This window comes from Urocampus carinirostris, chromosome 2 (assembly GCF_059441175.1).
Source record: "Urocampus carinirostris isolate Australia breed hairy pipefish chromosome 2, RoL_Ucar_1.0, whole genome shotgun sequence".
NCBI classification, from domain to species: Eukaryota; Metazoa; Chordata; class Actinopteri; order Syngnathiformes; family Syngnathidae; genus Urocampus; species Urocampus carinirostris.
Genome location: NC_142350.1, coordinates 35,525,557 through 35,553,265, shown reverse-complemented (window position 1 = coordinate 35,553,265; position 27,709 = coordinate 35,525,557). Strand labels below are relative to the sequence as shown.

Sequence of the window (27,709 nt, the reverse complement as noted above, 5' to 3'; positions counted from 1 at the left end):
GTTTAATGCACAGAAATTGCCGCAAAGAGGTCTAACATTGGGCAGCACGGCGGCGCAGTGGTCAGCGCGTGTGCGGCACAGTTCGAACCTCCTGTGTGAAGTTTGCATGATCTCCCCGTGCTTGCGTGGGTTTCCTCTGGGCAATCCGGTTTCCTCCCACATTCCAAAGACATGCATATTCGGTGATTTGGCTGGTCCAAATTGACAAAGTGTGAATGAGCGAGCGAATTGTCTGTCCCTGAGTGCCCTGCGACTGGATGGCAACCAGTTCAGGGTGTCCCCTGCCCATTGCCCGAAGATAGCTCCAGCACCCCGGCGACCTTACAGAGGACAAGCGGTGCAGATAATGGAGGTATAACAACTTTGAAAAAACAGGTGACCCTGCTGCCAAAGGAAGGGAACTTCTTAAGGTCAGTGAATTGTAAGCTTGCAAAAACAACTTGTTATAAAAATAATAAAAAAAATGCTCAATCTAGAGATGGTTTTGATTGTTAGATAACGGATATTTTAATGTTAGGAACAGGTAACATCTTTAAATACTGCAGATCCCGGGATTAGTTTCAGTTTTCTTTACTTCCAATAGGAGGTATCGTTCTTTTAAATTTTTTATTTGGAATGCATCAGAAATCGACTCAAATCGCAGAATACCCTGCAAGGCTTCAACAAAACAACTGGAACAGACATTTTACCTCATATGATGCGGAGTGCATTTTACAAGCATTTTCTTCACGTGCACCTTGTAAAAGAATATTTCGTTGAGCTTACCTTACTTATTTTATGACGTAGGACCCATTGTTTATGTCCGACTCACCATTTAGACATTAAAAATAGTACTGCTTTGTTTTTCTTCTTTTATCGGTTAAGTTTCTCTCTTTTTCACTTAAGACTTTTTTCCATTGCTCTCTTCCTGTCTGTGGTCATAAATCACCGGTTACATAAACTGCCTTCAAGTTAGTTTCCACTTGTGTTACATGAACCGTCTAAAAGCCAAAACAGGATGAAGTGCACATTAACTTGTGTGATTTTTCTGGACATTATTTTCGATTTTCAACAACAACAAATGCCGTATCAGTAATACCCTTTGCAGTTTATCAATTGGTGAATATACAGGTACGGTTGTGCTTGACACACCAAAATACAGTTGTAACTTTATGGATACTATTTTAAAGGGTTGAAGTTGCAATGAGTGGAAGTACGCGTGTAAATCTCGGGTGCAATTGTTGCATGAAAATATTGGTTATCATTTTATATTTAAAGCTATCCTTGTAAGTTTACGTACCCAAATTTACATATTCTGGAAGAGTTAAAAAAAAAAAAGTTCCCCGATATTGAACACGCCCGCGCCCCCTTGACGTATCCTCACGCCCGTCCAAGCCGGCCCGCCCTACTATTTGAGAACCACTGATGTAGAACCAGCTGCATCAGCTGGAATTTTGAGACAGAGGCCTAGTCATTGCAGTCAATTGTTTTTGTACAATGCAAGTTATTACTCATATTCATTGTTAATGCCAACTGTATAGTCTCGGTTTTGGTCTTGTTTAAAAGGTATGACGCTGAAGTTTGGTCCCAAACTGAAATAAACTGACATTGAGTAATATGAGTTGGAACACACAGAAATGGAAGGTTTTTATTTTCCACAATTATTATTATTATCATTTAAAAAAAAAACAAATATCTGCAGATAAGTGTAGCATAGGCATCTTAGCTGGGAAACAGGTGAGCCAATAGCTTGAAGCCTTACCTGGTACCTTGTCAAATTTTGTCACAATCCGAGTAACTAGACATTGTATTTTACACATTTTTCTAATGGTAGGTCTAGGTGTTTGCACAGGTGGCTATTTGGTTTACATCAGTTTACTTAACTAAAACCTTTGCAATTGTGTATTTAACTTTTTTAACATTTGTTTATACATTTTGAAAGAGCTGAAAGCTTGCTATGTTTCGGCTGATTTGAATACACCCCGGGAAAATGGAATGAAATTATGTTGGGAATTTCATTGGCTAACCAATGTGTCAATTAACATTTGAATCGGTTACTATCGGCTGAGGAATTTTGAAGCTGGAGAAGTTCATGATTTTTTTTTTTCAATACAGGCCATTGTAGGCTAATGCAAGGTGTGGACCGTGAAAAATGACTGCTCTTGGCCAAGAGTGGTGTCAATCAAAAGTACAGAGACTAACAACCCTATTGGGAATACATTTATGAGTCTGTTAATTTGTAATCGACAGTTGTATGGAAAAATAAACGGATTATAACAAGGAATGTCTGACCATGCAGAAATGCTATTGGGATTTTTTTTTAACTGTCGGCATTATCGTGTATTTTGGAGTAAATATTTAACATGGTTGGATATTCTGGAACTCCCTGGATGTAAAGAAGCAATTTTTGTGGATATTCGACGATGACTTCCAGGGGACATAATTGGTGAGCTACTCCGTTTTTATGGTTTTCAGGTATCTTGTTTCAGAATGATTGTGATGTTTATGTGATGAGGCTGTAATTGTCCTAGACACACCAGAGGAAATGGTGCCCCTGAACCCTAGTGGTTGAGGGATCCAACCAACCAACAATTTGAAGTCATATCTTGAACCCCAAGTGTTTAAGCTTTCCAATGATGTGTGGCACGACGTATTTCAGCGACTGGTGACATAAAAAAGACATGTTTATCAACGTTCCTATGTCCCTCAATTGAAGCCTAGGGGTTTTGTGTGTTAGTCTCAGGGGTTTGGTGGAGCCTCTGCCGTGGAGGTCAAGACACATTGCATCTGCTTAGCCATCACTGGCTGTAGCTGATCATCTGACATTGCTTGGCAAAAGTGTGGAATTTAACAGGTTCAGGAGTGATCCAAGGTGTTAATGTCATCGTAGTATGTAGTGTAATTACTTTCTTCATATCTTAATCCATATTATGACATGGTGTCGGAAAAGAAAGTGGCCATACTAATCCAGTACATAGAATATGGATTCGCATCTATGGCGGAATGGGACGGGAGTCGGTGCAAATTCTGCATAATTTGCAATTTCAAGTGGGGCCACTTTAGCCTCCTAACAGTCAAGTCATGTCATATTTATTTGTATAGCCCTTTATCACAAAGAGTCTAAAAGGGCTACACAGACCACAGATTATTGCAAACTACAGACTATTATTACACCATCCCCTCATCTAAAACCTACATGAGAGCAAGGAAATACTCAAAAACCTCAACATGAGGAAAATGAAGAAACCGTGAAAAGAGACCGCACGAGGTAATCCGCCTTCCAGGGTGACCAGGCTGTAACGGATGTTGCAATAACAAATAACACACAGATATTGTCAACATGAAAACAGGAAAACTAAAGGAACACTTCTACCACTGTGCACACGAGTATGCCGTGGCGCAGTTATTAATTGTCCTACTGTGCGGTGGGAAATTACCCACTTTGTGTGCCTGTGCGGTCTAGCGAAAGTCATTGTTAATTCGGATGTACTTTTACATGAGACTGGTGGTTGTCTACAGGACTTTTTTCAATGAAGTTAATGTGCCTTGGCTCAAAAATGGTTGAAAACACTGGAATCGAGGAGATGAGTAAAGAGATCTCAGCTCATCTAGTTGTCTGCTCCACTTATTCTGTTGTTCCAATGCAAGCCATGCCCCCTACCCATGTGCTTTCTAACATTCACTACTGATGACACACAACCAAATATGTCCACATAAGCTGAACGCAGGATTTCAGTATTCTAAATTCGACTTAAATGTGAGTATTAATGCTAAGGTAAATATCAGAATATCAGTAGAGAGATATTCAGCATCCACGCACTGTGCTTCAGACAGCCACACTGTCCCGGTTGCCCTGGCGCCCAATTGGCCCCCGCCGTGTGCTGCCAGCTTCTGTCCCGGTTGCCATGGTGCCCAATTGGCCCCGCCCTCGGTCACCAGCTGAAGCTCGTTGACAGATTGGCTCCCTGTCAGTATTTAAAAGCTATTCTGTCAGTTGCCTTTTGTCGGTCCGTCGGCGAATCTCCGTTTTTACACAGCAAGCCCTCTTTCACTTGTCCTATGTTTTAGCCCCCGTTTTTCTGCCGCCACGATCTCTTTGATTTCGACTTTTTCCGTTCCCGACACCGCCATTGCTCGCCACGGAAGTCCCACTTCCGCGGCTGAGCAACCTTCTCCCCGCGACCAACGATCTCCGGATCGAGTCAGCGCTCCTTTTTCCTTTCCCCAATAAAACTGTGAGTAACGTTACGCGAGTGGGTCCTGTTTCCTGTTCTGGTTCGGACATATACTGTAACTGGATTCACTTGTATTTTGTAGGTGATATTGACCCACCCACCCTTTGCAGTAATTGTAATCAAAAGCTGTGTTGCGGTTAGATTAATGCTTAAAGGGGAACCGTCAAAGTGAAGAAGGCATTACAATTCATTATCTGCTTTTAGAAAATAGTGGAGTAACACAAAATGTTGTAACAACAGTTGAGTTACAAAACGCGTTACCGAGAAAAGTATTTGCGTTCTTTTGTAATGCGTTATTCCCAACACTGTTAATATTAAAAGGTACGTGAAAGCGAGATGCGTTGCACGCATTACATGCTATCCAGTTGTCTCCAAGGGAGGCAAGTGGCAGCTGTTTGCAAACCAAACACCCCCTGCCCGCCCCTCTCTCTCTTACTCTTGTCTTCTTGAAGGCAGAAAAAGCAGAACACCGACCCACGAATGCCACTCACATTAGAATGCTTGTTGAGGAAATGCCATGTGGTGCAGCCCATCACTCGTGGCTACACGCACACACACACGCACGCAATCAGCCCCCGTAATTCTCGCTCGCCGCAGCATATACGAACTGCCCCCACCCCATCCATCACTTCCTGCAGCAGCTTTGAGGAAAAAAAGATCAGGCGGTGTTATTGAGACAGAAAACAACATACCTTGCTATTACTGATCTGGAATCATGAATTACCACTGTTGCATTTCAAAACACCACTTGCTACAATTTGCAAAATGCAAATGAAGAAGGAACATCAACCCACCCCCCATCCCCAACCTCCCAACAAGTACTGCGCAGGAATCCTTTAGCACAGAAACAAAAATCGTTTTATTTGTTGTTTACTGTTATCATCGGCACGACCGCTAACCAGCACTGAGAAACGCATACATGCAACTCCCAAAGACCCTTACCTCACTTTGTAGCGATGTACAAGTTGTTTAGCAGCCCATCACCCAACACTGCCTGCACACTAACTTTGAGGAGGAAGCAGCAGGCCGGGAAAATAACGGGCAATAACACACACCCTTCCAGAAAAAAATGGACTGCACGAGGGACACGGACTTCCGGAGACTCCTTGCAGAAGCATTCAAGAGGGTTTCTTTAGAATACACAGAAACGCAAACATTCACATGTAGACGCTCACGCGCATTCGCAAGCTAACACTCTTGCTTGCTGGTGACGGGCTATTCGCGAACAAACGGCTATACTGAGCCGGCTCTTTGGAGTGATCAAAGACAGCGGGTCCTTATTTATGGGAGGCGGGAGCCAGAGAGAGAGAGAGAGAGAGAGAGAGAAAGAGAGAGAGAGAAAGAGAGAGAGAGAATGAGAGAGAATGAGCTTTCCAATGATATGCGGCATGATGCATTGACATCGTACAGACACGTGTTTGTTTATCAAAAGTCCGGTGGCCCACCGGCGGGCCGGCGAGAAGGTCATTAAAACTTTTTCTGTGTTCCGTATCTTTGGAAATATCTCATGTTTCAATGCGGGAAAATGCGGCTAATAGTCAGGTGCGGCTTATGTATGTACAAAATGGTCTTTCCTTAAAAAATGTACTGGGTACGGCTTATTATCAGATGCGCTCTATAGTCTGAATTTTACGGTATCAACAATTTGAAAGTTTGAATTAGGCAAAAGTTCACTACGCAGGCTATTTTGAAACAAGATAGGCTATGTATTTTTCAAAATAATTAATTTGGTGCCCAATGCTTCGTTCTCATCTCATTAGCCGTACCGCTTATCCTCAGTAGGGTCGCGGGGGGCTGGAGCCCATCCCAGCAATCATCGGGCAGTGGGCAGGGGACACCCTGAACTGGTTGCCAGCCAATCGCAGGGCACACAGGGACAGACAACTCATTCGCTCATTCACACCTAGGGACAATTTGGACCGGCCAATTCACCTGAAATGCATGTCTTTGGAATGTGGGAGGAAACCGGAGTGCCCGGAGGAAACCCACGCAAGCACGGGGAGAACATACAAACTCCGCACAGAAAGTCTGGAGCTGGATTTGAACCCACGACAGGTTCCCATGACATGAACTGTGCCGCACAAGCGCTAACCACTGCGCCGCCGTGCTGCCCCCCAATGCTTCGTTAATATTAGTAAGCCATCACAATTTTTGTGTGTGTGGGGGGGGGGGGGGGCGTTTAGGAGCCGAAAGAAACGGCTCTTTTCTGTGAGCCGAGCCAAAAGAGATAGTTCTCTAAAAAGCGCCGAAATTGCCATCACTATTGCCGGCCTCTTCAGCTTGACGTCACCGTGGTCACGTGACCCCACTCTCGAGTGGAGGGGAAATGCAATGGGAGGAGAACACAAAAGAGACACAGAAACCTGTGTTGCCATAGCAACGGGGACCCTCAAATCATTTCAATAGGTCAACACACTAATGCACACACGCGCATACGTGCGCATACGTGCACTCACACGCGCACATGCACAGTCCGAATACAGGCAGATAGACAGGGTCCAAAAGAGGTATTAACATTGCCAACACTGCTTTTTTCTGTCTTTAGATTCCCCAAAACAATTATATTAATACTCATTCCTTGCCATAGACGGTTATTGACGTCTCTTGCATTGACTCACTGGCTGCCAATGACTATAAACATCAGTGCCGGTGAATGGTTAATGTCGAAGTGCACCGATGAACACACTACCCTGTAAAACATTTTCTGATTTTAAAATTGTATTACTATTCTATTACCAACCAGTGTTTTGAATTCAGGGTTTTAAAGCAGGGGACTCAAACTCAATATACAACCAAAACCAAAATATTACTATTCCTGAACAAAAAGCTGTACATCCCTTGGCTGGATGGCATCGGGGCCACAAATTAATAAGAAAATTGCTAACGATAAAAGAAAATAATACACCAAATGATAAAAAAAAGACTTATAAAAAACAAATATGTGAGTGGTAATTTCTAGTTAATACATTTGGCTCAAACTCACCAAAAATTAGGTGCAAGGTGCATGCATCCCCTGTCCTTTAAGCTTCAGTTCAACAGCAGGGACGATCTGCTCACATCTCAAAAGCCCATCGTTTGCCATTTAAATTGAAGTCAAACATTTTGAGATTGGATTGAAAAAAAATCTTACCTTTCATACTGTAAAATACAGAGGAAAAGAATTCCAAACGCATACATACTATTAAATGATATGGCATACGGTAACCGTTCTGCCTTTGAGGAACATATAGGGTGGTCTTCGAGTGCACTCTTGTGGTTAACATGTTTACTGTTGGTTGCTAAGGGCTCGGTCACACAGCCGTTTGCGGCTGAATCACGGCCAGAAATTTCTGCCTGTGAGGCGGACGCTATTGGACGCTTTGAGATCGCCATACAGACGAGATTCAGCAGTGCTTAACACGCGGTCGGAAATTCGCGAGCGGGTGGCAGCGCGTAAAAGTTTTGCGCTGTTCAATTCTTTAGAGCGCGGCTCCACAGCCTTTCACGGGCGTATCGAGACTGAATCACAGCCAGAAATTTCTGGCCGTAAAGCAGACGCTGTAGGGCGCTGTTGGACGCTTTGAGACCGCCATATAGACGAGATACAGCAGTGCTTTACTCGCGGTCGGAAATTCACACGCGGTTGGCCGCGCGAAAAAGTTTTGAGCTGCTCAAAACTTTGAGCACGTGTTAACCGCGGGCGGCACACGAGGTAATGACGCGGAAATGACGCGGAACGACGTGCTCTGGCCGCGGCCAGGGTGTAATTACACATGGGTAGTACGGGAAATTTCAGCGGGTAAATATGGGTGGAGCATGGTAATAGCATGTTCTGCGCCTGTATCGCGGTGTTATTACGTGAAATTAGCGTGTTACGCGAGTGACGGTCAAACGCCTTTCTCCGCGTATATTGAGCGCGATTTGCCGAGCACACGTCAGTTGTGCTCGAGACGTCAAGGGGGTGAACATGGATCCCCGTCAGCGTAGTAACCTCGTCTTAATCCATTTTTCCGTAGGAGTCGGGTTTGGGCACAACACCGGCTCGGGAGCTTTTATACCCGTGGTCCACACGAGAAAATGACGCGGAAATAACGCGATGAGGAAGCGGAACAGTCGCCGGCGTCTGTTTTGCCAGCATACCACCGATGAACAGCGGGTTGGCCAATTTTGCGCATTTCCCATCGCGGGCAACCACGGGCAAAAAAAAAACAACGCAAAATTTTAGCCGTGATTCAGCCGCAAACGGCTGTGTGACCGGCCCCTAAAAGGGAAAAAAATGAAGACTATAACTCAGACGTCAACTTTTGAACTCTCATTGCAATTTCTCTTTTGTTGTTACTTTGGACAAAAAATTCTCTTAAGTATTGTGATTACTTGAATGAAAATTTTTGTTTACAGTAAAATTTTGCACAAAATAATATACTCTTGTTTGAATTGTGTTTGAGGTAATAGTTAGAACATTTTCCGAATAAACAGGAAAAAAAATACCTAATCTGGTTATTTGGGACGTCAGTCGGCTTGGGACGGAGAGGTTGCGGGTTCCATTCTCCTTGTAGTGCCCTTGGGCAGGACACTGAACCCCTCATGACCCCTGATAAGCAGTTCGGCCTTGCATGGCTGACGCTGCTATCGGTGTGCTAGTGTGAGCGTGTGAATGGGTAAGTGTGAAGCATATTGTAAAGCGCTTAGGGAGGTCTTCAATGACTTGAAAAGTGCTCTACAAATGCAGTCCAGTCTATTTGTCAGCGAAAAACTCCATACTTTGGAGTGAGGACAGCACATCAACCGTTTATGAAATAATTAATTTTAGTGGTGAAACCAAACGTCATAAAGTTCATTTATGTTCAACAAAATACAATTTTTCAATTGAAATGTATGTTTTATTTTCATGTAACTCTAGCTGTTACTCTGGTTTTAATTCCGTGCACCTTCTAGTCCTGTGCGCCTTATATATTGAAACATTCATTACACAAGACTTTATTTTAGTGGGGTGCTCTTAAAGTGTGCAAAATATGTTAATTGAATCAGTTAATTTGTAGAAACTCATAGTCATGGGTCGAACTGGGCAGTAGGGGTACATCGATCTCAAAACGTGGGAATTTTGAGCCCTGTTTAACTATTTAGAAAGAAAGTAGCCTCCATGCCCGTCCACCTGTTCGACATGCAGTCTCTTGAGAGTATTCCTAATCAAGAAGTGAGAACAAAGACTCGCAGAAGTCGAGCACCTCTTCATCCTATTCCAAGCCCTTGTAAGTTTCAGCATCCCTTTCATGGCCGCTTAACAAGCAACATGTTGCGCAAGCCGTGTCGGCAACAAAGCCCAGTGCGATATGATTCCTTTGAGAGCCTTTCGTTATCCATTCCTTTACCTCAGTGGGGTCGACCAGACTCCCTGGGTCAGTGTTTACAGCATTTCATCTCCTCGGAAACAATCAAGGAAGTAAGCTGCAACGAAGGACACTTTTCAATGGAACACTTCTGGAAAGTCAGCGGACAACATTTGTAAAGCAGCTTGAATTGGGAAAGCTACCCCAATGCCTCTGCATCCATTTGCAGCGACTCACATGGTCCAGCAAAGGAACCCCGATCTAACGAAAAGATTCTCTCATTTTAAAGTGGGGCCAACACACTATAGTTTGGCTGTCAGTTTATGACCACTGCTTTAAATCATCTTATTATAAAAGCAGTAAAATACCAAACAGTGCAATGCAAAGAAATAGAACACATTATGACACCTGGCCCCCCAACTTTTATTAATTGCTCTCAAGAGAATAGAAATGAGTCATTATCCCATCCTTTGCAACATTCATCTGAATAGCGTCTGCTGGTCAACATAATGTGTTAAAGGCTGGGCTAGCGTAAAAGGGGGTGCGAGGTCAGCCGTGTCAACGTAACCCCCCCCAGAGTGTGTGTGAAAAACTCTTGCAGAGACATGAACATGAAGCGCAGGGAAAAAAATACTGGTGGGTTGCATGCAATGTTCCCTCTAATTTTCCACGGGTCTGAGCGTTCACACGGAGAGCAGCGCTTGAAACAACAGTGAGCAACCATAATCCCAAGTGTGGCAAAATAATTAATTATCAAACATGTCCAAAACTTGACATCAAGTTCCATTTTGCTGAGTTTCCGGCAATGCAATATTATTTTTCTCTTTTGAATGAATTGACTCATGTACTATTGCAAAGGTTTGTACGGCCTACAAACGTCGTTTGTTCTTACAATTCTTTCACAAAATATCCATTTCTTTTTATTTCCTGATATATTTTGTCGCATAATATTAACATTTTGCGAGGCTTATTTAGTCGGTTGTAAGATACAGAACTGTACCTAATCACATTTTTTAGTGGAAGTACAATGTTGGCAACAAGATTCACTTGATATAATTGGAAATGAGTTGAATGCAACACAAACTTTTTCTTCTTTTTTCTGTTTTTTTTTCAACTTTTTTAAAAATTCCTTTAAAAAAATCTCATTGTGTTTATTTTTTCCGAGCTGTTACTTTTTTCTTTTTGTTCTCTATTTACTTTTTTCCCTACATTTCTTTCTTTCTTTTTTTCTGGCTTTTTTCTAAAATTTTCCTTCTTTTTTCTCTTCCTTTTGTTTCTTTTTTTCTCAGCTTTTCACTACTTTTTCATTTTGGTATTTTTTTATTTTTTATTCTATTCCCCCTTTCTTTAAGTCATTTTGTGCATAATTTCACATTATATTTGGTCATGTTGGGATTAAAGAAACAAAAACAACCCGAAGAGCCATTTAGGACCCGGAAGAGCCGGTTCCTTTTAGTGAGCCGAGCCGAAGAAGCCGCTTCCCTCGACAAACTTCGTTCTCCTTCGACTCAACTTCAAAATACCGCATTTAGGACACAACGTCAGGGGAACCCGTGTATTTTTACCTTCATGCACTGTAACTTTGACTTGAGTCGCTTCATAATTAATAATTTTGAGCCCTCATTTTTGTGCACTGGCTAGATTTTCTCGTGCGCTGAGAATGTGCGAGCAGTGAGCAATTGCGCACGCGCGCACCCTAGAGGGAACACTGGTTGCATGCCTAGGCAGCATTAAACGATACATATTAGGATTAGAATTTGGATTAGGAATGTGTTTATTGTCATAAGACCGTAGTGAACATTAGTGGTGGGCTGGTCGATCCGGATATCAAAATTATTGATATTAAGCAAGCACTTGGATAGGATCCATACCACTGTCCTGGGATCGATACTTTGCTCTTCCCCAATTTCCTCAAAGCGGTGCTTCTCAATTTGAATAGAGCAGCCCTTTTCTCTTTCACCCAGTGCCCTTGGCCACCCTAATTCTATGCCTGAGTGTGTAACTGCCAGGCACACTTTAGGCACCTCTTCCTACCTGACCTGCTACTGCAACCTGCCTGCCATGCAGAAGAGAGGGCCAAATCTATGCGCCCTGCCCGACCAGAAAATGACAGAGGCAAAGAGAAGGCGCAGCGCGGAGCAGACTTTTTTGTCAACTAAAGAAAAGGACAATGTAAAGTCTAATTTATATGTTAAAGTGCTCTGCTACTGTGTAACACCACAAATTTACATAAACACATGAAAAAAAGCTTGCCTTACAGAGAGCAACAAGCTACAACCAAAGTGTAAACATGTTACTGTTCCTGAACAAAAACCTGTAAATCTATTGGCACTATGGCATTTATTTTAAACATATTTTACAATGGAAGGTATTTCAGTTCTCTAGATGACATTATTATACAGTATTTTTATTTTTGTACATAATACCTTTTTAGTTTGATTCTCTTGGCTTGTGTTCTGAACAGTTGTAATAAAAATATTTATATTAATTCTTTAATACTGCTAAAGTTTACATTATTATTATTTAATACATTTTTAAAAACATTCTAGTGCCTAAAATATTTGTGCGGTGTTGATCGCAATACAAACTAACTTAATGGGAGAACGGTTCAATTGTTCCAAGATGACATTACCAAACCAAAAAGTGTATTAGATTATAGTAAAATGTGGGTGTAGTTTTATATAAGTTTTCCAGTTTTGTCCATTTAAATATTTAAATAATCTCATTAGTCCTTTGTTTGTAGGCAGTACACTTCATGATTATTTGAGTTAAGCATTTATTTCGGGTTCTGTATTAATGCGGTTCTTTTTGCCTTAAATTAATGTGCTGAATATTGCTTAAATTGCACAACACAAGGAATCAGCATTCGTTTTAATGATCAATTGTATTCGTTTTTATTGATTAGTGCTTGCAGCCCTAGTATGCATGTTTGTTTACTCTTAAATGAAAAAGATGAATATTGGATAGGGCCCCTGACCAAATTTTGGAACCCAAAGCGTACTTTGACTCTAAAAGTTTGCCTACCTCTGCCATGCAGCGACATCACATTGTGAAACACACACCGTACCTTTAAGAAAACATAATTTTCTCGTTTACTCGTGTTCTTTCCCCATTTGTGCTTGTATTCTTAGTGACTTTTTTTTTAGTGTCATGCGTTAATTTTGAAGACAAATTACATCTGAGGTTACTTGATGTGTCCAAATTCTATATTTTCTGTGGTTCTAGTTTGAGGAATGTCACTGTGTAAAGTAATGCAACTGATGATAATTTTTCCTATGAGTGTGTGCGTGTGAATATTTATGTACACACCATGCATGTGTGCAGGGCTGCAGTGAGCCTCTTTTTCAATCTGGGAGTTTTACACCCAAAGCCGACTTAGCTGTGGAGGAGGAATTTGAACGAATGGAACAGCAGCGAGCTATTATGATGCATGGGAAGAAATTCAGGTATACAGTATGTTGATAAGTTAACATAAAACGCTGTACAAATTTAATTTAAAGGAAAATTATACTGAGATTCTGATATAGATGAAAACACTTTTACCTGTTAAAGGATTTTATACGATTGACTACAAAGTGCATGTATTCAGTTCAATGCAATAAAGATATTCACTGTGTTTTTATTCAAGGTACTTCAGAAGGTTAGGCTGTGTGGAATGCATCAGACGTATTTCTGATAACAGAATTCCTGTGAGTGCTGACGCAGAAGGCCAGATGTAGAAGGGCAGACGTCGGGGCGCCACTGGTATGCGAAGATTGTGGAGCCCAGCCGACACGCCCTCATGCGGGGAGAAGACCAATAAGAGAAAGCTAACATTAACTACAGATGACACATAGCCAATGGGATGTCTTTGCTTTGTTTGTTGAAATGTATAAATGATCCGGGGCAACTGGGAGGGGGTGGTCGTCTCCTGAGGGCACACTTAAACCTGCTGTTCTGAATGAACCCGCCCCGGTGTGGAATTGCCGAATTACTGGTCATTTCTCTCTCAAAAAACGAGCGCGCATAATTGTTGGATGAATGTGGGTCGTGGTACATTTTGATAGATAATTCCCAACACTGTGTAGAGTATCAGTAATTTAAAATCAAATTTGCTTTTGCCTTCCCAGCAGATTGTTAGGCTTTACACAAAAACTCTTATAACTCTTATGAAGTAGCTTCACCACACTTTCTGCCCTTCATTGTACCTGACTCATATCATTTGCACTGTTCTGTGTTCATTTTACCATTCCAGAAAAGAAGAGTTGTGTGGGTCAAACCAACTTCAAATTTGGGAGGGGAAATTTCCCCCAGATGGTAAAACCTGCAACAATGTTGGGGCTGCGCTGAATGTGGCCAAATAGCTGACTAGAGAATGCAAGAGTAAGGTTAGATCAGTGTTTCCCAAATGTGGGCAGACGTTTGAACGTTTGTTTAACGATTTGTACATAACACGTTAGAGCAGCACAATTAACCGAAATCGAATCGACATCGCAATGTGACGTAGTGCAGTTGGGAAACCGCAAAGCACTGCGTTTTTTTCAAGGTTTTATAGTGAGTGATGGAATTTTGGCTAACCACACGTGTTACTCTTCAAAATCTAAAACCGCTGGCCAATCAGAGGCAAGTTTTAATTACAACACTACCCAATAAAGGCGATTCAAAGTTTGCAAGCACCACACTATGCCACACCCACCGTGTGAGCTCATTGAGTGTCATAGCGGAGACCGTAAACATAGTCCCAGAGTCAACAAACGAGAAGGAAACGAAGCTTGCACCGAAGAAGGGGAGTACATCACTTGTTTGGAACTATTTTGGTTTTGACGAAGTGGACGTGAAACAGAAAAAAACACCCGTTGCAGAATTTGCTTTCGCGTAGTCGCTAGGTCCAGAGTAAAAACATTTTTACCAGCACCTTAAAAATGATCACAATTTACAATACACAGCATGCCAAAAAATGGTAAAAGACGAAGAAGGGGCTTCTACAAGTGGACTGGGAGGTAAACAAACCTACATCACGCCATACGAAAAACGTTTGCAAAGGCACAAAGAAATAACCAATGCTGTGACTTTAGCTAAAAATGTCGAATAACACCAAAACTGCATTATCATTGAGAGGTAACACTTTTTATTTATGCAAGTTAATAAGTGAATTGTTATAATAAGAGTAAAACATAGTAGTAGCAGTAGTGTTGATAAGTTAGCATGAATGGTTGGTTTGAATAATACTTGAATACCTTTCTTGCACCGATGAACATGCTGCAGTAGCGCATGGTAAATTTTATATTACACTAATTGCAGACATTACATGTTTACAGCCTTAAAAGTATGTAGATTATTTTTAGGGTGCAATGTTTACTTTTTTATAGTGTGCACAATTTATTTTTCGTGTTGTTTACTTTGTTTGGTGTGGGTTATTTTAAGTGCGTACATTTTATCTTCTATACTGTGCAAATTCTTGATTTTTCGGAAAGTTCATTATTTGCCTTTTTCAAGTGTAATTTATGTTAGATGTTGTCTTTGCTTGGTTATGAAGACGCAAGGAATTCACTAGGGAGCGAAGGGGGCGCCAGCCTGAAAAAGTTTGGGAACCATTGGGTTAGATAGTGCACATGGCAGATACGTTCAAAACCTTTTTTCTCACATAGCCAGCGCAACATCAACCTTGACACAAGGTGGGAAATCTCCCGTTCTTCCGGATTTGCCACTCCGATAGTGCGTGTGTGTGTGCATTCGTAAGAAGAGTCAGCGAGAAGACAAAAAGGGAATTACTCCCTGCTGAAGTTTCAGGGCGCATAAGGCTGGCTGGAAAAGAAAACGGTTCCCTCCAAAGGAAATTATTTTGTGTTTCTTTAGAAACAGAAACAGTTTAAAACAACATCTTTGTTCAAACAAAAACATTATTGTCTGAACGCAAGTTATATCTGCTCAGCCTCATAACTGAAACCTTGACGGGGGTCAACATTTATTTAGAACCTGTAAAAGGACAATAAAGGTCTATGTTGGGCAGGTAAGGACTAGACCCAGCCGTCTCACATCAAACCATTACCAAACATCTGAATTAATTAGTTGTTCTAATTAGAGGTAAAAAAACAGCCTGACCCTGCCCACGGGTATTAAATCCGGAACATTTTATGTTTTCTAAATGGTTGGATCCCGATTGCAGAGACATGAGACGCTTCTGCAGTTATACAGAGTTTAGTTAAAGATTGTGTCAGGCAGCGGGGGCAGGGACAAGGCTGGTCGCGATCACGAAGCCAGTATGACAGTAACCAGACGAGGGGAAACAAGGAGCATTGAACAAGAATAACACCCTTAGAAAGAAAATATTGACAAGTTCTGCAGTCCACAGGAAAGGTAAATGAGTCAGTAGAAAGTGTACCAGGGAGAAGCACACGCCCAATGGAGGGCTTGGTCGGCAGACGGCTCACCAGCGCCCCGTGCGAGACTTGCATGCCTGGTCTTTTGGGCCAATTGGGGCACTTTAGGAGAGTGTGGCCTGCCTGTCCAGAGAAAGAACATAAACCCTCTGAGACGACGGAAGCACTCTGTTGGAAAACAGTAACAAATGGCCGATCTGCATGGGTTCATTCCCAGAGATGGCGATCAAAGTCTGATGGGCTGCCCTGGCCTCGGAGTTGAATGGAAAAAAAAAAGGCTAATCTTTCCCTATGCCTCTCTCTAAGATGGTTACCTAACCTCATGGTTAAGGAAATTTGATTTTCCAGGCTAGATGTTTCGTCCCTGGAGGCTAACTTGTCTTTAACCGCTAACCCACAGTAATAAATGACCAGAAGTCCTTTCTTGTCCCAACCGCACTTAGTGGCTAAAATACAGATTTTGATGGAAAATGCGGAGACTGAGTATGATCTCTGCTGCGATGCTAAGTCTTCTACTTTGCTCTTTAGATTTGAGTGGATGGTCAAAATGTTTTAAGCTTTTTGGCTGTAAACTCAGACATAGTGTCATGATTACCCAAGTGGAGCCACCTGGGGTAATCATGTGGCACGCTGGAATGTGCTTCCTGATTGGTTAATGCTCCCTTTTTAAACGCGTTACGCGGAGAACTCTTTGTCGGAGGATTACTTTTTACCCCGCTTGACTCGCCTGATTTCCCTGTGTCTTTTTACTTGTTTACCTGATTTTGCATGCCTCCGATCCGACCTGCTTCCGTTCCACGCTACGATCTTCTCTTCAGTCCCGGTAAACTCGACCTGCTTCCGTCCCACGCTACGATTGGCTACGTGTCCCGAAGCTGTCTTCACGGCGTTGCTGCTGACGTTCGACGGTCATCGCGTCTCCCGCTAACCCTGTTCGCTTCCCCCAAATAAAGAATTGTACGAACGCTCTGGGGTCTCCTGCTCTGTTCTGGTCACCCCTGACACATAGAGTAACATCTTAGAGAATTACTGCCCAAAAAAACCAAAGCACACACAGAAGCTCTTTCAGTCAGTAAACTAATAATAAATGCAATTTTAGTTCTATTGGAGGAGTAGGAATTAGGTCGCTGATCAAAAACTAATGTGCACTGGTGCAAAAACTGTCTACATGCCCCTACCTATCCAGAGTAATGACGGAGAGTGGGAATGAATGGCTCACATTGGAGGGAAAGCGGGGAAGTGGACGCAGCAGGACACTGAGGAGCATTGTCCTGAAGGAAAGACTGAAGCTGACAACAGAGTAACTGTGGGCTGGTGTACAGACGCCAGTTGAGTGGAGACCTCGTTTAGACGACCGCCGAGTTGCTCTGTCCCCAAGGAGAGATTCTGCAGCATGGACATCACTTCCTGGAGCGCGACTCAGTGTTGTCCCACAAGGATGCTCTGTTTTGACAAGGCCGTTTTACACCGGAGCCTGGTTAAAACGCTCCGTCTCTGCGTGGTCCAAGCTAGATGGTTAATTTATGTTATGTTTTCTATGTGGTTGGACCCCGACTGCAGAGATGTGAGACGGAATCAGTTTTGGGGAAACGAGAAGTATGAAATAAGAATAAAACTCACGGAAGGGAATCTTGACAGGTGCTGCGGTCTAAGGCAGAGATTTAAAATACCATCAGGACAGAATTGACCAGCGCTATGCTGCTCTGGAGTTTTTAGCTTTAATAGGTGGTTTATGAGCTGATTAGAGGCAGATATGACTCATCGTAGCAGCAGCCAGCCACACACTCCCTGCAGGAAAACAGAGAGGAGTCAAGTCAAGTCAATTCAAGTCATGTTTATTTGCATGGCCCATAATCCCAAGGAGTCTCAAAGGGCTGCACAGGCCAAAGACTATTGCAAGGTACAGACTATTATTACACCATCCCCTGATCTAAAACCTACATGAGGGCAAGGAAAAACTCAAAAACCTCAACATGAGGAAAATGAAGAAACCTCGAGAAGGGACCGCAAATGAGGTGATGCCCATTCCAGGATGACTAGACTTCAATGGAGCACAAAACAAAAACAAAAACCAAGAACATAACAGACCAGCCCGAGCCCTACAGATAAACTTGATATGAGGGACTGAGTCCAAAGTAAATCCAAATTTTCATCATTTATTTGTGAGGAGGAAGGGTGACTTTGGCCGACTCCGACCCCTGGTCTGACGTAGGGGGGGTCTTTAATTGGTCTTTATCAATTATCCATTATCCGTTATCGGTCAAATCATAATACGCTACAAAGCCAAGGGGCCGAGACACTTGCTCTCAGCCAAGAGACCGAGTCAAGGTCCTAGCCACAGAGCCATGCAGCGATCAGTGCGAATGCACCTTTCCTGGAAGTACTGCAATACCGGGCCGATGCGTGGAGTGGACAGAGCAAGCTCTTATTCCATCTCCCAATTGCAAAAATCAAACAGCATTGCTGCTGGATCTTATCCACTACATCACCCTGACTCAAATGCCAAAACAGTTGGAATCCCACATCCAAGTACACAATTGCTGCAACTTGGCCAAGTAGTTTCTCAACCAAATTCGAAGCCGCGACCCAAATGAAGAAATAATTCCACTTCTCCAATTTATTTAATGAAAGGATGTTGCAGTTTAATCCAGAGATATTGGAATATATTCAAATAAAAAATAAGACCAAAAATGACTTAGTAATAATATTCCCTTTAATGCTGAATTAGCTGCAAAAAATTAATGAAATCCAAACCACTTTACCGTATGTCATGGTCAGCATGGTCGCCGTGGTGACCGGTCTGCACCAGCTGAAGCAGATCAGCTAATTGCGTGTGTGCTACTTAAGGCTGGGTTGTGGGTTTTGCGGGTGCTGGCTCATTACACATTTTCCGTTCTGGTATGCCCTGTCCTGTTTAGTTTGAGTCGGAGGAAACCTGTACTTGACCATTCTGAGTGTAAGAATGTTTTTGTTCTGTTTTGTCCCGGAGTTTTGGACGACTTTTATTTTGTTAAATAAAAGTAATGATTGTCAACGCAATTGAGTTCTCCCTTCCTGCCTCCTGCCTCCGTTCTGGTCCGGTCCCACCTCGTGACACCGTAGTGGCTTTGTCTTCAAGATTTGAATACCCATATCTCAAATATTCACCGCTCTACCTGCATTTGGCCATGCTCGTCTTGTGTAAATAAATAAACTGTCTACTGGCATTTTCAGGGAATTATCGCCATCTACTGTTAAGGAGCTAAAATGACCCTCTCATATTAGCATTATTTTGCCAATACAAGGCCCGTGACCATCTTTTGGGTCCCGACCCAACAGTTGAGAAACACTGTTGTAATGCAACTGAGTGGTTCTCAAATGGTGGGTCGTGACCCAAATGTGGGTTCTCATTGGGTCTCAGGCCTTCGCCTTGGCAAAATAGTGCTAAGAAAAGAAAAAAGAACTGGGGGTCATTTACATTCCTTAACAGTAAATAGTGATATTGCCCTGAAGTTAAGATTTAACACCTCCCATTTCACACCACAGAAAAAGACTGTTAAAGTTTGTTTACACAGAATGAACATGGCCAAACGCAGATACAGTAGAGAATACTGTATTTTTATACTCTGCTATACATTGAAATCAAATAACAAAACCTTTTCAGTCAACAAATGAAAGTACTGTATACTGTAGCTGTAAAAATGTGTCTCTTTATTTATTACCAATACATTCTCTGATAGGATCTGTTAAACCAATCAGAATCCAGAACAAAATGCATGAAAAAAAATTGTGAAACAGCAGGAGCGAGAAAGGTGAGCAGCGGTTTTTTATTATTAGGATAAAGGCAGGAAAAAATATTTACAATGTAGTGCTTAGAGACTGGCCTAAGTTAGAATGATACTGCAGCGTATGTGAATGAAAAGAAACATGGTAACCATGGTACAATGAAAATAAATGCAATGACATTTAGTAGCAACAAAAAAACCAAAATACGTCACAAGGTATATCTTTTCACAGTTTCATGCAATTACATCTAGCAGCAACAACAACAAAAAATAAACCCCAAAAAAGTCACAGGATATGTTTTCATAATTTGTGCCCCCATTTAGGGCGGTGATGGCCCTGGGGGAAGAGGCTGTCTCTGAGTCTGTTTGTCCTTCTTTCAAAGAACTTTTATTGCCTACTAGAGTGCAATGTGTCAAAGAGGTGGTGGCTGGGAAGAGAACTGTCCTTTATGATATTGATGGATCTGCAACTGTATCGCAAACCGGCATTGTCTTATAGACTGGGCAGAGAGCAGCTGATGATCTTGTAGGTCGTGTTGATAACTCCTACATCTGCGGCAAAATGGTGAAAACAAAATGAGTGCCGCGCAGAAAACGATGCAAAAATATTTTGCTCATCTCCTAGGACACCAGCCAATGCAGTGTGGGTGGACCAGACACGCTCGCTCTTTTATTGGCTGGCCGTCTTCATAATAATGGGCAGCGGCTGCATTGTGTTGTCTCGCTAGCGTAGCTTCAGCGATGTCCTCCCACATACAAACCTTTTCTGCTTTTCCTTCGCTTACTCACGCGAGCAAAAGCGACTGTCGCAGTCAACAGCCTACCCGGTGAAGCTTCTTCCCTATTAGAAGCCTTCAACCCAGGCTCCTTCGTCACCATCTGGAAGGAAGAGGAAAATGTTGACAGCAGTTATATCGAGTTACTTGAAGCGGGGGTTGGGATTTGCACAGACCGGGCGAGTTTAATGAATCCTCAATCGAGCAATTTCTGTTTCAGATGCAAAAGGATTTGCAAAAACTCAATGATAAATGCATTCTCACAAACACTTCAGTTTTATAAGAAAAATAAGGAAAAAAATGGGCTGATAGGAAAAAGCCAGTTAGACTACTGACTTTTCCGCTCTTAAATATGAGGTGCTCTGTTTGTGGTGTCCTTAAAAATGTAAGAGCAGAATCTTTTTTCTGTTAAGAATGTGATAACAACGCCCAACTGAGTTCAAATAGCCCTTATCATTTTTCCCCATCGTGCTTATCTGCTTATACTCTATTTTCTCACTTTGAGTAAAGCTTTTAGGGGCGGAACACATTAGGTAGGTGGAAAGGGGGGACTGGGGTAGGGCAGAGAGTAACTTCATATGTCACAGACCAGAACGGACACAGGACTCAATAGCGTACGTTTCTCAGTTTTTATTGAAAATGTTGAAAAGAGAAGGAGAGTAAGGCTTGCTTGTTTGATCCGAGGATTGACGGAAAACAGGAGCGAGCGAGGCGGGAGTGACACAGGCGGGAATAGTAAGTGGTTCGACCGGGGCTGGAGATCAGAGGCGATGTCGAGTTCATAATCGGGGTCGTAGGCAGGAGGCAGGCAGGTAACGAGGCAAAACGGGTCAGGTAACGGGGGGCAGGCAGAAAGGGCGTAATCAGGTCCAGAAACGGGTCAAAAACGAAGATCAGGCAGGAGAAAGGTTTAGCAGAAACGGAGTCGGACGGGAATGCTCACTGGGAGTGTCCACCAATCAGCTGTCCAGGCTGTTGGCGCCAATCAAGCTGCCGCAGGTGCTCCAAATTGGCAATCACGACAGAACCCCCCCTCAAGGGACGGCTCCAGAAGTAGATTAAAAAAAAAAAAAAACAGGCAAAAAAGGAAAAGTAATCCAACAGGCAGAAGTAATCCAACAGGCAGGAGTTCTCCAACAGGCAGGAAACCAAAAATCAGAACTCCTCGGAGCGGATCGAAGCCCCATCGTCAGCATCAGGAGGCGAGGCAGAAGCGGGACCAGGCGGAAACGGAGTCGATGAGCGGGCGCCCCTAGGACAACCTCGGCGAGGAGCAGGCTGGTCAGGATGCTGGCGATGGAACTCCGTGATGAGAGAGTGGTCCAGAATCTGTCGAGCAGGGATCCAAGACCGCTCCTCCGGACCGTATCCCTCCCAGTCCACCAGGTACTAGAAGCCCCTTCGACGAGAGCGGACAAGGCGTCGTAGATGGGGTCACCATCCAGAAAGCGCGGGGCCGGAGGAGGAGGAGTTTCAGGTACCAGCGGACTCTGGCGGACAGGCTTGATCCGGGACACGTGAAAGGTAGGGTGGACCCTCATGGTACCAGGGAGCAGGTGGAAACGAATCCGCTCTTGATGGTTGCCCGATAATTTCATTTCCACCGGTTCGGTAATCTGAGTGACTGTACCCAACAGACGACCGTTCAACGCTCGGGCAGTGATCGGGGACGAGAGAGGAACCAAGGGTATTCTGAGTTTGCGAGCGAGGGTAATGTCCAGAATGTTCGCTTCCGCGCCGGAACCGACCAACGCGGATAGAGTCTGGGGAATACGGGAAATCAGGAGACGAGCCTCGAGGACGATTATTGGGGTTTTGGAGGTTGGGATAATGGCTGAGCTCAATTGGTTCCCTCCGCCGTCCGACGAGCTCTTCCTTTTACCGGGCAAGATGAGATCCGGTGTCCCCCGCCGCCACAGTACAGGCAAAGACCCTCGGAAATCCTTTGCCGGCATTCCTCCGCAGATAACGACGCGCGGTCCACCTCCATGGCTTCGTGGGGACTTGAACTCTTAGGCTGAGTCGTCTGGAAACCACCTAGCTCTTTGGGTGAGCTGTCGTCGTGCCTGAACTCGCCGGTCAATCCGAGCCCTTAGAGCGATAGCTTCGTCGAGGGTAATTTGCGGGGCGTGCGACACCAACTCTTCTTTTAGATAATCTGACAAACTATGGAGGTAAGAGTCGACCACCGCCTCGGCGTTCCAGTGACTCTGACTGGCCAGGGTTCGGAAATCAATGGAGTAGTCGGCGATAGAGCGTTTTCCCTAGCGGATATTCAGAAGAGAGAGGGGTGCATCGGCCGAGGAGGATCCTGTGTCAAACACCTTCACGATCTCCTGGGCCAATAGATCGAACGAGGAACATGCCTCTGAGCCACGCTCGAACTCAGCGGTTCCCCAGAGTCGGGCTTTTCCGGTCAGGTGGTTGATTGTAAAGCCACTTTTGCCGCTTCGGACGCGAAATTGCCAGGTTGCAAGTCGAAAAGAAGTCGACAGTTCACCAGAAATGCACGAACCTGTGCCGGGCCTACACAGAACTTTTCAGGCGCGCCCACTCGTGGTTCTGCCGATCCGAAGGCGTGAGAGGTAGGAAACGGCATTAGTGGCGTAGGCGATCGTGTGCTTGGGGAGTGAATGTCGGAAGGCGGAGCCGATGACGTCAGTTGCCTTGACATCTGTTCTGACAGTCTCGCTACTTGTTGTTGTTGAAGTAGGAGAAGTTGTTGCTGATCTAGAAGTTGTTGTTGTTTCTGGACTTGTTGCAGCAGGGCGGTGACGTTACTCGTGGTTTGTTGGACTGCGTTCTCAGCCCATTGCAAACGCTGCAAGGCGGAAGGAGGCTCCGCGTTACTTTGGTCTCCACTCGAAGAAGCGCGCGCTGAGTCCATTTCGTGGTCAGATCGTTCTGTCACAGACCAGAACGGACACAGGACTCAATAGCGTACGTTTCTCAGTTTTGATTGAAAAGAGAGGAGAATAAGGCTTGCTTGCTTGATCCGAGGACTGACGGAAAACAGGAGCGAGCGAGGCGGGAGTGACACTTCCGTGTCGGACGAAGACAGGCGGGAATAGTAGCCGGGGCTGGAGATCAGAGGCGATGTCGAGTTCGTAATCGGGGTCGTAGGCAGGAGGCAGGCAGGTAACGAGGCAAAACAAGTCAGGTAACGGGTGCAGGCAGAACGGGCGTAATCAGGTCTAGAAACCGGTCAAAAACGAAGATCAGGCAGGAGTAAGGTTTAGCAGAAACGGAGTCGGACGGGAATGCTCACTGAGTGGAATACAACATTTCACAACGATCTGACAATGACTGAGAGGGAGCCGGGGGTTTAAAAAGGGATTGTCCACCAATCAGCTGTCCAGGCTGTTGGCGCCAATCAAGTCGCCGCAGGTGCTCCAAATTGGCAATCACGACATCATGTCATGACATCATGTGAGTACTGCCATGTGCAAAAGTTTGCCGACGACACTGCGATCGTGGGATGTATCAGAAATGGGCAGGAGGAGGAGTACAGGAAATTGATTCAGGACTTTGACCGATGGAGCGATGCAAACCACCTGCACCTGAACACCACCAAGACCAGGGAGATGGTGGTGGACTTCAGGAGAACCAGAACTCACCCGGTTCCTGTAACCATCAAAGGAGAATGTGTAGAATTTGTCCAGACCTACAAATACCTGGGTGTGCAGCTGGACAACAAACTGGACTGGACTGCCAACACAGAAGCTCTATGTAGGAAAGGGCAAAGCTGACTTTACTTCCTCAGAAGGCTGGCCTCACCCGGTTCCTGTAACCATCAAAGGAGAATGTGTAGAATTTGTCCAGACCTACAAATACCTGGGTGTGCAGCTGGACAACAAACTGGACTGGACTGCCAACACAGAAGCTCTATGTAGGAAAGGGCAAAGCCGACTTTACTTCCTCGGAAGGCTGGCCTCCTTCAAAATCTGCAAAAAGCTCCTGAAAATATTCTATGAGACAGTTGTGGCAAGCGCCCTCTTCTGTGCGACAGCGTGTTGGGGAGGCAGCGTCAAGAAGAAGGATGCCTCTCGTCTCAATAAACTGGCTAGGAAAGCGAGCTCTGTTGTGGGCAAAGAGCTGGACAGCCTAACAACAGTAGCCGAGAGACGGGCACTGGAAAAGCTGCGGTCAATCATGGACAATCCATCGCATCCACTACACAGTATTATCTCCAGACAGAAGAGCAGTTTCAGCGACAGACTGCTGTCACTGTCTTGTACTACGGACAGACTGAAGAGATCTATTCTTCCTCATGCCATGAGGCTCTTTAACTCTACCCGGCAGAGTAAAAGCCCACAGTAAACCACACCACCTACATTGCATATTACCGAATCTTATTGCAATATGTATTATGTGTAGCACTATTTAGTTATTCTATATAACACGCTACAGTGGGCATTTGCACGTCACACTAGGTATTTGTATATTCTATTCTTTTTGCTTTATTATTGTATTCTCAGCTCAGGGATGCTGCTGGAAATGTGAATTTCCCTTCGGGGATGAATAAAGTATCTATCTATCTATCTATCTATCTATCTATCTATCTATCTATCTATCTATCTATCTATCTATCTATCTATCTATCTATCTATCATACCTATGTTTATTTTTTAATTTAATATGTTTTTGTTTTGTTTTTATTTATTTAAGAAAAAAATGGTAACGTCCAAATGCAAAATAAAAAACTAAAAATGAGAATAAAAATATAAAAGTTTATTTGAGGCGTCCAAAAAATGCATATACTTGCACGTGCAACTTAAATAGATTGACAGATGCTGTAATTATGACACAAGCTAGGAGATGGCGGCTGCAAGTAAAAAAGTTCCAAACTCCGTACACCTCCGTACACACTTGGTCACTATTTTGACATATTTGTCTTTTTTATGGTTTGGCGAGTTAACATCAAAGGAAAAACATTTGTGGTGGGCATAACAAATAAATATATATGTACGCACAGTTAAGGTCCCCTTGAATATTTTGAGTGGTTGGAAGATGAAAAAAATGTAATTAAAAAGTTATAACACTGCAAAGGTATGGACATTCCATGGCCGAAATACCTCAAGTGTAGATAAAGTTATTTCTAACCCTAAGGGTTTTAAAAAACTTTAGTCTACGGCTGCTTCATCTTGAAGCGAGACTAAAACTCTGTGGTTGAATAAACCGCTCCAAAAATCACGTTCGATTTCTGTTTTGGTGAAAGTTTGCCTCTTCCGGGTTTAAAAACGTTTTAAGAGTTGTTGTGGTTTTGTTTTTAAATTCTGGAGACAGATTATGTTACACGCGTAAAAATAGAATGTGTGATTACATCTTTGTATCGCAAAAAGTTTGGCATGTATGTAAATGTAGTCAAATAGTGAAAATAAACATTTTTACAGTGAAGTTTGTTCTGTTAGGAATTAATTGAGTTCATTTTAATCAATATTGACCTTATTTTATAAATCATTTGCTCAAGATTTTCCAGATTAAGAAATAAATTAAAAAAAACATAGTAAGTATGAAATACAAAATGATGATGATGTCTTTGAAACTCTTTTCTTATATTTCTCCTTAAAATACCAGATTTGACCACATTGACTTGAAAAGCGCTATATAAATGCAGACCATTTACATTTACATATTCTACGCACGTGTAATATATAGCGTCCCTTAGTGGTAAAACAGATAATAACACCCATCTTACCCCCCAAAAATATATTTAAATAATAAACAATGATACACGAACTATCATGAAAAGATGCATTTTCAAAAAAATATTTGTAGGTCGAGAACTTAGTTTTAATTTTACATAACATAATAAACATTCACAATATCCAAAAGATAGATGAAATATTTAAGAATTTCCCGTTGTATGAAATTAAACATGTCATGTTTCGTGTTAATTTTGCTTGGAAGGATGCAATTTCAATAAAAAAAGCATCAAACACATGAGCCTTACTGAAAGGGAATTGACATAAACGTCCGCCAACTTGATGCTACGGATACCCAAAAACCTCATAAAGGCTGGGAATAAAGGTTTGCATTCATTTTTGTGCTTTCGTTTTGGTTGTAATACTGAAAAAAGTCTATGCAATGATACAAGATGTACTGGATGGCTCGACTTGCTGTTGGCTTGCTAACACTATTTCGAATTCTGTTGTATGGGGCTGAGTTGTTTTTTTTTCTTTTCTTCGTGGTCGATCTGCACAGCATGCACTTACTTTTACTTGAGTAATTATTTAGATGACAAATACATTAAATACTGTGAAGGAAAAAAAAAGAGAAGATACTATCAGGATAAATAAGAAAAATATTCCAATGTAGTGCTTAAAGACTGGTTTAAGTTAAAATAATATTGCAATGAAAAAGAATAGTGTCGTGTCCTGCACGGTTGTCATGGCGCCCAGCTGGCCCCGCCCCTTGACACTGGCTGACCTGCATTTTCCTGATTACTCCTATTGGTACTTAAACGCGCCTTTTGAAACTGCCCTTTGCCAGATCATTGTTTACCCTTGTTGAAAACCTGTTCACGCCTGTTTGATCTGAGTAATGCCTAGATTGTATTTTTGCCTGCCTTTGAGCCTGCTTTGTTTTGTTTTTGGGTCCGTTTGTGTGTTGGACAACTTTTCTTTCTCAATTAAAGTGACAGATCGTCTACGCAAATGAGTTCCAATTTCCTGATTCCCGGCCCACTTCGTGACAGAATAGTGCTCGTAACAGTAGTTCAATGAAGAGAAGTGCAATTACATTTAACGGGAACAAAAATCCCTAAACTACTCAGAAGGTATACATTTTTCAGTTTTTGTGCAATAACATTTAGTGGCAAAAACGTGAGATAGGTTTTCATTGTTTTGTGTACTCATTTAGGGTGGTGATGGCCCTGGGAAAGAAACTGTCTCTGAGCCTTGTTTTAAGGGACTCGAAGCGCCTACCAGAGGGCCACAGGTCAAAGTGGTTGTGGCTGGGTTGGCAAGAGTCCTTAATAATGTTGATGGCTCTGCTGCAGTACCGCCAACCAGCAATGTCCTCTGAACTGGACAATCTGGCTGTGAAAATCAGTGTACGCTTCCAAAAGACCAAACCCCTCTTGGAATTGCCAGTTTCCATGTATCCATTATCTGCGCCGCTTATCCTCAGTAGGGTTGCGGAGGTGTGGGGGCCCATCCCAGTTGTCTTCGGGCAGTGGGCAGGGGACACCCTGAACTGGTTGCCAGCCAGTCGCAGGGCACACAGAGACAAATGACTCACATGCTCATTCACACCTAGGGACAATTTGGACCAGCCAATTAACCTGAC

At 43.3% G+C, this 27,709-nt stretch overlaps 1 protein-coding gene and 1 pseudogene across 1 annotated transcript in view; both read right to left on the bottom strand.

Annotated features, from left to right (window-relative positions):
- The window catches only part of LOC148371752 (neurocalcin-delta A), a 41,077-nt gene extending 35,602 nt beyond the window's left edge, over window positions 1–5,475 (bottom strand). Inside the window, exon 1 of the mRNA XM_088326317.1 lies at window positions 5,157–5,475. The gene's annotated coding sequence lies outside the window, so the exon portion shown is untranslated. The remainder of the gene's footprint in view (window positions 1–5,156) is intronic.
- A 12,769-nt stretch (window positions 5,476–18,244) lies between these two features.
- On the bottom strand, window positions 18,245–18,334 carry LOC148371751 (U2 spliceosomal RNA; annotated as a pseudogene).
- Window positions 18,335–27,709: the final 9,375 nt, after the last annotated feature.